Source organism: Tachyglossus aculeatus, chromosome 4, assembly GCF_015852505.1.
Source record: "Tachyglossus aculeatus isolate mTacAcu1 chromosome 4, mTacAcu1.pri, whole genome shotgun sequence".
In the NCBI taxonomy this organism is placed as follows: domain Eukaryota; kingdom Metazoa; phylum Chordata; class Mammalia; order Monotremata; family Tachyglossidae; genus Tachyglossus; species Tachyglossus aculeatus.
The window spans coordinates 44,248,762-44,257,542 of NC_052069.1; the positions used below are offsets into that span (position 1 = coordinate 44,248,762).

An 8,781-nucleotide genomic window follows, 5' to 3' on the forward strand; every position below is an offset into this window, starting at 1 on the left:
CTTCTGGTACTGCTACTACTTATTTTGTCAAAGTCTGAGGCCATTTTCCAACAGTATATAATTTATAAGAAGAAATCGTAGCCAACTCATTCCCATGTATTGGGGTCCCCAAGTTCTCCAGACATTTATTTCTGGCAGAGAGCCTTCTTTGAAAGTTTAATATAAACCATTTATTCCAATTAAATAGAGGTAAACTACGAAACTAGAGACTGCCACTCTGAAACTGACACCATCTCGTCTTCGCACTTCCTGTCTCACCTCTCAACATTTTAACTAATGTCATAGTTTTTTCTCTTGCTAATGAGCTGATACACCAAGAAATCTTCCTTCCTTCCATCTGCCAGCCTCAGTATAATGAGGTAGAGTGAAAGCCGTGACCCCTCATTCGCATAGGACTTCCACTAGTTTTTCCTCTACCAGGAATCCAAAATTTGACTCTTTGATGTCCCTTCTAGTCTGTTTCAGTTTGCTAATTATAACTCTAGCTTCAGCTCTGCTTTCTAATGGTCATCAGTTCGTAAGATCGGTTCGGGAAATATCTACAAGTTTTTACGGGTAATAAACAGTTTTGATGAAAACAGCCCCTACATATCCCATTATTTGTAACTCCTCCATCAGGTCTAAAAAATTCTCCTGAAGCTACAGCTCATACACTACACTGGGAATCAGATTGGAGTAGACTGTACACTAGGCTGGTCCAGACTATACTGTAAGCTGCACGCTTACGCAAGGAACATGTCCACCAACTTTGTTACACTGTAATAATAATGTAGGTATTTGTTAAGCACTTACTATGTGCCAAACACTGTTCTAAGCGATGGGGTAGATACAAGGCAATCAGGTTGTGCCACGTGGGGCTCACAGTCTTAATCCCCATTTTACAGATGAGGTAACTGAGGCACAAAGAAGTTAAGTGACTTACCCAAGGTCACACAGCAGAGAAGTGGTGGAGCCGGGATTAGAACCCACAACCTCTGACTACCAAGCCCGGGCTCTTTCATTCATTCATTCAATCATATTTATTGAATGCTTACTGTGTGCAGAGCACTGTACTAAGCACTTGGGAAGTACAAGTCGGCAACATCTAGAGACGGTCCCTATCCGACAACGGGCTCACAGTCTAGAAGGGAGAGACAGACAACAAAACAAAACATGTTGACAGGTGTCAAAATCGTCAGAATAAATAGAATTATAGCTATAGCTTTCCACTGGGCCATGCTGGCGCTGGGCCAGACCTGCCCCTCCCTCAGCACAGAAGACTGGAAGACATTTACAGTGCTCTGCACATAGTAAGCGCTCAATAAATACGATTGATGATGATTTACTGAGCTGTGAGTGGCATGATTAATACAATGCTCTATGCCCAGTGGCCCAGTGACTACTCAGTAAATATGATTGATTGAGTATGGTAACTACAAGCGCTTAATACTGTGCTCTGCACACAGTAAGCGCTCAATAAATATGATCAAATGAAAGTCAAAAGTAGATGAGTACTCTACTTTCCATTTGTCCTTCTATACTGTTGCCTGCCCCCTCTCAGGGTTGCACCTGAAGAGTTTCCAGTACTCTACCAGTCTCAACTACCAGAGGGAGAGTCGAGCAGAGGCCTGACCATCCCATTCCAATCCTAGCTTGGGCAGTGGCTAGCAAGTGGAAGGCAATCTGCTACAAGTCAAACCTCACCTGTTCCGGGTAGCAGTGGCACTGGGAGAGAGTCGAGGGTGGGGACTCGAGTTTACTGCACGGAAGGAGGCAATGGTAAACCACTTCCATATTTTTACCAAGAAAACACTATGGATCCACTACCAGAGTGATTGCTGATGGAGATGGGGTGTTCTGGGAGAGGTGTGTCCGTGGCATCGCTATGGGTCAGAGATGACTCAACAGCATAAGGCAAGACTGTTGTCTGATGTTTCCTTCCTTAACATTCCATTTAATTAGAGCCAGAATTAGAGCAAACTGAGATGAAGAAATCTTAGATCCAATAAGACAGAGGTGAAAAAGACCCATTATATTACCAGGACTTTCTCCTGGCAAAAAAAAGGAACTAAAGACACTGTATATTTATTTATCACTTCCAGTTTTAAAAAAAAAATAACATTTAAGCACCTTCCCTTTGTTAACAAATCCAAAGCGTCCAAAATGTTTCCTTGTGCATTTTCCATACAGAACAACTCTGAAATAGGTGGATTTGACTGGAGGCATGATATAACACTGCAATTTAGGACGAGAGAAACTATAACTTGTAAAAATCTAAAAGGAAGCCGTTTATTTTCTTAGTGTCTCCCACCTGAGACAGAGAGACAGAGAGAGAGAGAGAGAGAGAGAGAGAGAGAGAGAGAGAGAGTTGCCCTTCCAGTCCCTATCTTACAGATGAGGTAACTGAGGCCCAGAGAAGTGAAGTGACTTGCCCAAGGTCACGCAGCAGACAGAGGGAGGATTGGGATTAGAACCCATGACCTTCTGCCTCTCAGGCCCATGCTCTATCCATTATACCATAAGCTGGATGTAAAAAGGGCAACTATCCCATCACACAAGCCTGTAACCTTGACGTTACCCTGGACTCTGCTCTCTTATTCACCCCACATATCCAATCCGTCACCAAATCCTGTCGGTCTCACTTTCATGAAATCACCAAGATCCACTCTTTCCTCTCCATCCAAACTGCCACTACAATAGTACGTCACTCATGCTATCCCAGAGTGGATTACTGCATCAGCCTCCTTTCTAACCTCCCAACCTCCTGCCTCTTCCCATTTCAGTCTATACTTCACCCTGCTGCCCAGATTATCTTTCTACAAAAATGTTCAGGGCATGTCATCTGCCTCCTCAAAAATCTCCAGTGGTTGCCTATCAACCTCCATATCAAGCAAAAACTCCTCACTATCGGCCTTAAAATTCTCCATCACCTTGCCCCTTCCTACCTCACCACCCTTTTCTCCTTCTACATCCGGGCCCACACACTCCGCTCCTCTGGTGCTAACCATCTCATTCTGCCTCAATCTCGTCATTCTCGCTGCCAACTCTTGGCCCACGTCCTACCTCTGATCTGGAATGCCTTTCCTCCTCAAATCCTCCAAACAATCACTCTTCCCCACTTCAAAGACCTACTGAAGGCATACCTCCTCCAAGAAGCTTTCCCAGACAAAGCCCCCTTTTCTTCAGCTCCCCCTCCCTTCTGTGTCACCTCGACTCACCCCCTTGCTCTCCCCCCACCCCAACCCCACAGCACTTATCTATACAGGAATATATATATATATATAAATCTACTTATTTATATTGATGCCTGTTTACTTGTGTTGATGTTTGTCTCCCCCCAACTAGACTATAAACCCACTGTGGGCAGGGATTGTTTCTCTTCATTGCTATATTGTACTTTCCAAACCCTAAGTACAGTGCTCTGCATACAGTAAGCACTCAATAAATATGATTGAATGAATGAATGAACTATTAACCAGATTCATCCCATTACCACTCTTGGAAACAGATCTCTGGGCTGGCTGGACTGCTAGTTTGATCAATCAATAGTATTGCATGTATTGTGTGCAGAGCACTGTACTGAGTGCTTGGGGGAAATGTGTTGGATCTGTTTTGGTTTGGGAGCCAGTATTCTCTGCAAAATAAAAGTACCGTATCATGATTAGAAATAACTATTTCTGTTCTGTTCCCCAGTATTGTGAAGATGTAAATACAAATCTTTTTGAAAATGTGACGGGAATTTGATATACTTAAATTCAGAAACCCATCAATGCTGTGTAAAGATTGAACAGATTTTAATCATTTCAATTTTTCACCTTGGAGTCATGCAATTCCATTGATAATGGCAGTGAGAGATTTGGCCAGAGGTTCTCCTTAATTTTCCTAAAACTGTGATCTTGACAGAAAAGGCTGTCGAGGTGTGTGCTGAGTGGAGGTGAGTAGTGAAACAGATATTTACCAACTATATCTCACTTCATCGGATTCCCACATGCAATTCATTCAGGTACCTATTTTTTTTTTCAGTTCATCATGTATTCAGATTTGTTCTTTAAGACAATGCACTGATTTCTTGCAGAATCTAAATACCTACTTTCTGCTCGCATAGTTTGGCAAAGTTTACATGGGATAAAGTCAGCATTTGTTTCAACATAAAATCACTCTCTTTGAAATGGTGATGATGATGATGGCATTTATTAAGCACTTACTATGTGCAAAGCACTATTCTAAGTGCTGGGGAGGTTACAAGGTGATCAGTTTGCCCCACAGGGGGCTTACAGTCTTCATCCCCATTTTACAGATGAGGTAACTGAGGCACAGAGAAGTTAAGTCACTTGCCCAAAGTCACACAGCTGACAATTGGCAAAGCCGGGCTTTGAACCCATGACTTCTGACTCTAAAGCCTGTGCTCTTTCCACTGAGACACACTGCTTCTGAATTCACATATTTCTCTGTGGAGCAAAGAGGAACAGGAGAAACAGTTTCACGTAAACCAACTGAAGAGAATCTGTCCTCTAGACTGTAAGCTCCTTGTGGGCACGGATTGTGTTTCTACCAAAGCTACTGTGTTGTTCTCTCCCAAGCACTTAGTTGAGTGCTCTGCACATTGTAAGCCTGCTCAGAGTAAGTGCTCTGCATTCATCCATTCGCTATTTATTGAGTGCTTCCTGTGTGCATAGTACGGTACTAGGGGCTTGGGAGAGTACATTGCAACAATAAACAGAAACATTCCCTACCCACAATGATCTTACAGTCTAGCGGGGGGAGATAGACTTTAATATTAATAAATATATTATAGATATTCATTCATTCAATTGTATTTATTTCATACTTACTGTGTGCAGAGCACTGTACTTAGCCCTTGGAAAGTACAATTCAGCAATAAAGCAATAAGGATATGTATGTAAGCACTGTGGGGCTGGGAGGGGGGACAAACAAAGGGAGTAAGTCAGAGTGTTGCAGTAGGGAATGGGAGAAGAGGAAAGGGGGGCTTAATCAGGGAAGGCCTCTTGGAAGAGATGTGCCTTCAATAAGACTTTGAAGAGGGGTGTAGTAATTGCCTGTCAGATTTGAGGAGGTAGGGCGTTCCAGGAGAGAAGCAGGACATGGGCAAGGGGTTGGTGGCAAGGAAGAAGAGACTGAGGTACAGTGAGAAAGTTAGCATTAGAGGAGTGAAGTGTGCGGGTTAGGTTGTAGTAGGAGAGTAGCGAGGTGAGGTAAGAGGGGGCAAGGTAATAAGTGCTTAAAAGCCAATGGCAAGTAGTTTATGTTTGATGTGGAGGTGGATGGGCAAACACTGGAGTATTCTGAGGAGTAGAGAAACGTGTCCTGAACATTTTTGTAGAAAAATGATCTGGTCAGCAGAGCAAAGTATGGATTGGAGTGGGGAGATCAGCAAGGAGGTCAGCAAGGAGGCTGATGTAGTAATCCAGGCAGGAGAGGGTAAGTGATTGTATTGATGTGGTAGCAGGTTGGATGGAGAGGAAAGGGAGGACTTTAGCAATGTTGTGAAGGTGGGACTGACAGAATTCAGTGATGGATTGAATATGTGGGTTTAATGAGAGAGAGAGAGAAGTCAAGGAAAATGCCAAGGTTACCAGCTTGTGGGACAGGAAGGATGGTGGTGCCATCTACGGTGATGGGAAAGTCACGGGGAGGGCAGGGTTTGGATGGGAAGGTAAGGAGTTCTGTTTTGGACATGTTAAGCCTTAAGAGACGGGAGGACAACCAAGTAGAGATGTCTTGAAGGGAAGATGAAATGTGAGACTGGAGAGAGGGGGAGAGATCAAGGCTGGAGATGTAGATTTGGGTATCATCCGCATAGAGGTGGCAGTTGAAGTCATGGAAGTGAACGAGTTCTCCAAGAGAGTGTGTGTAGATGAAGAATAGAAGGGGATCCAGAACCAAACCTTGAGGGACCCCCAAAGTTAAGGGATGGGAGGCAGAGGAGGAGCCTGCGGAGGAGACTGAGAATGAGTGGCCAGAGAGATAAGAGAACTGTTCTGAACACTGGGGTGGATATAAATTAATCAGGTCAGACTCAGTCCCCATTCCACACAGGGCTCACAATTGAAGTAGGAGGGAGACAGGTAATTCATCCCTAATTTACTATTGAAGAAACTGAGGCACAGAGAAGTTAAGTGACATGCCCAAGGTCACCCAGAAGGTAAATGGTAGAGCAGGGATTAGAACCCAGGTCCTCTGACTCTCATAATAATAATAATAATGACATTTATAAACACTTACTATGTGCAAAGCACTGTTCTAAGCACTGGGGAGGTTACCAGATGATCAGGTTGTCCCACGGGGCACTCACAGTCTTAATCCCCATTTTCCAAATGAAGTAACTGAGGCACAGAGAAGTTAAGTGACTTGCCCAAAGTCACACAGCTGACAATTGGTGGAGCTGGGATTTGAACCCATGACCTCTGACTCCAAAGCCCATGCTCTTTCCACTGAGCCATGCAGCTTCTCCACTGAGCCACACAGCTTGTTCTATTATTAATAGAACAAATGGAAGCTGGCATATATTCAACGTTTTCTTATAGCTATAATGCTAGTGGCCGTTGTTTCAACGAGGATAGTTATTATGGTCTAAAATTAGGAGGGGGGAAGAAAGCAGTAGTAATAAAGGTATTTCTTCAGCAACACTGGGTTAATGCACTGTACTAAGTGCTTGGGAAAATATAACCCCTTATTTTCTCTCTCCACCCTCCCATCTGTAACACCTATGCACTTGGCTGCATTCCCTTTAAGTATTTTGATACCCACTCCATCCTCCCAGCACTTATATTCTCACACTCTATTATTTCCCCTTAATGTATTCATTCATTCATTCAATCGTATTTATTGCGCGCTTACTGTGTGCAGAGCACTGTACTAAGCACTTGGGAAATGCAAGTCGGCAACATATAGAGACGGTCCCTACCCAACAACGGGCTCACAGTCTAGAAGAGGGAGACAGAAGACAAGACAAAACATGTAGACAGATGTCAAAATAGAACAAATAGAATTAAAGCTATATGCGCATCATTAACAAAATAAATAGAATAGTAAATATGTACAAGTAAAATAAAGAGTAATAAATCTGTACAAATATATTTATACAAGTGCTGTGGGGAGGGGAAGGAGGTAGGGTGGAGGGGATGGGGAGGAGGAGAGGAAAAGGGGGCTCAGTCTGGGAAGGCCTCCTGGAGGAGGTGAGCTCTTAGTAGGGCTTTGAAGGGAGGAAGAGAACTAGCTTGGTGGTTGTGTGGAGGTAGGGCATTCCATGCCAGGGGAAGGACGTGGGCCGGGGGTCGACGGCGGGACAGGCGAGAACGAGGTACAGTGAGGAGGTTAACGGCAGAGGAGCAGATGGAAATTTAATTTCTCCTTAATTCCCCTTAATTCCCCATTAATTTATTTTAATGTCTGTCTCCCCTGCAGACTCTAAGCTCCTTGTGGGCAAGGATCACATCTCCTTAATTCTATTGCTTTGTACATTCCCAAGAACTTAATACTGTTCTCTGCACACAATAAGCACTCATTAAATGACTGAATGACTGATAAAACAGAAGCATGAAATACAGGGAAGGAAAGAGGGAGAGACAAAAACAACCTCAAAGCAGGCTCATGTTTGACCCATCTAGTTTATGATATTCAAATGACTTGTAGGGAAAAAATTGGTTCTGTCCTTTTGTAGTAGTTGTGGTTTTAGCTGGACACTTGCTACTGTTTATCTCAAAACCACTGTCTGTTGCTATTTTTATCTGGGGCTCGGGAGCAAACCCTGGAAAAAGTAGAGAGGCAGCTAAGAGGGCCATCTTCATTTTCAGAAGTGACACCCCCCCACCACCACCACCAAAGCAGATGCTTTTTAAATGTAAATCATTTCTTATTAGGATAATAGGACTCGATTAAATATTTTAAAATGGAGTGAGATCGGAAAGCAGTTTACACTAGCAACTGTTCCATAAAACATGGGTTCTTTTGAGCATCAATCTGGCTATTGATGAGCAGATACAATTTAGTTTCACTCTGAGGGAGCAGACAATAGCTAGTTTTACTGCAGCTAGCTTATTTTACAAGCATTAATGAACAATTAGCCAACAGCAGCACTCTTTCCATCTGTAATCCAGTGGTAGGAATGGCTAATCTCCAACCCTAGCAGCTAATGATGAAGGTCTCTTAAGCTTCACTTCTTATCTCAGCCAGTTCTTAATACTTGCATCAGTACGCTTTCTGGGAAGGGAGCCCCCCTACTGCTTTGCAACCTGAGAACAAAAGGCTGGAGAAATTTTTGAAGGGTTTCTGTTCAATAACACTTTTATGCTTATGTTTGCCTTCCTCCTACTATAAACACCAGTGGCCATCAGAGAACTGTTGAGGTCACTGAGGCTGCAGTGTTTCCATACTTCTTCTAATACTTATAAGAATGTATTCATTCTGGGCTATATATATAAATTTTTATACCCAAGCAAATGCTCGAGTTAAAAAAAAAATGTGGGGAACATTGTTCATTCATTCAATTGTATTTATTAAGTGCTCTCTATGTGCAGAGCTCTGTACTAAGTGCTTGGGAAAGCACAATATAACAACAAACAGTGACATTACCTGCCCACAACGAGCTCACAGTCCAAAGGGGTGGAGGGAGTAAAGTATTAGAAACAGTATTTGTTTCGATTCCTCTAATTTGATATTGAACCTGTGAATATTAAACAAGAGAAAACCTGGTCACTAAAAAGATATCAAAGCCAAAAGGAGTTTCTTGGAGAGTACTGAACCCTGGCCTTGGATCTTGTCTATCTAAATTTGATACTAACT

At 43.0% G+C, this 8,781-nt stretch overlaps 1 non-coding gene across 1 annotated transcript; it reads left to right on the forward strand.

Annotated features, from left to right (window-relative positions):
- The first annotated feature begins 1,530 nt into the window (after positions 1–1,530).
- Positions 1,531–1,673, forward strand: LOC119928088. The gene has a single exon (XR_005451044.1). It is a non-coding gene; the product is annotated as a small nucleolar RNA SNORA7 (small nucleolar RNA).
- Positions 1,674–8,781: the final 7,108 nt, after the last annotated feature.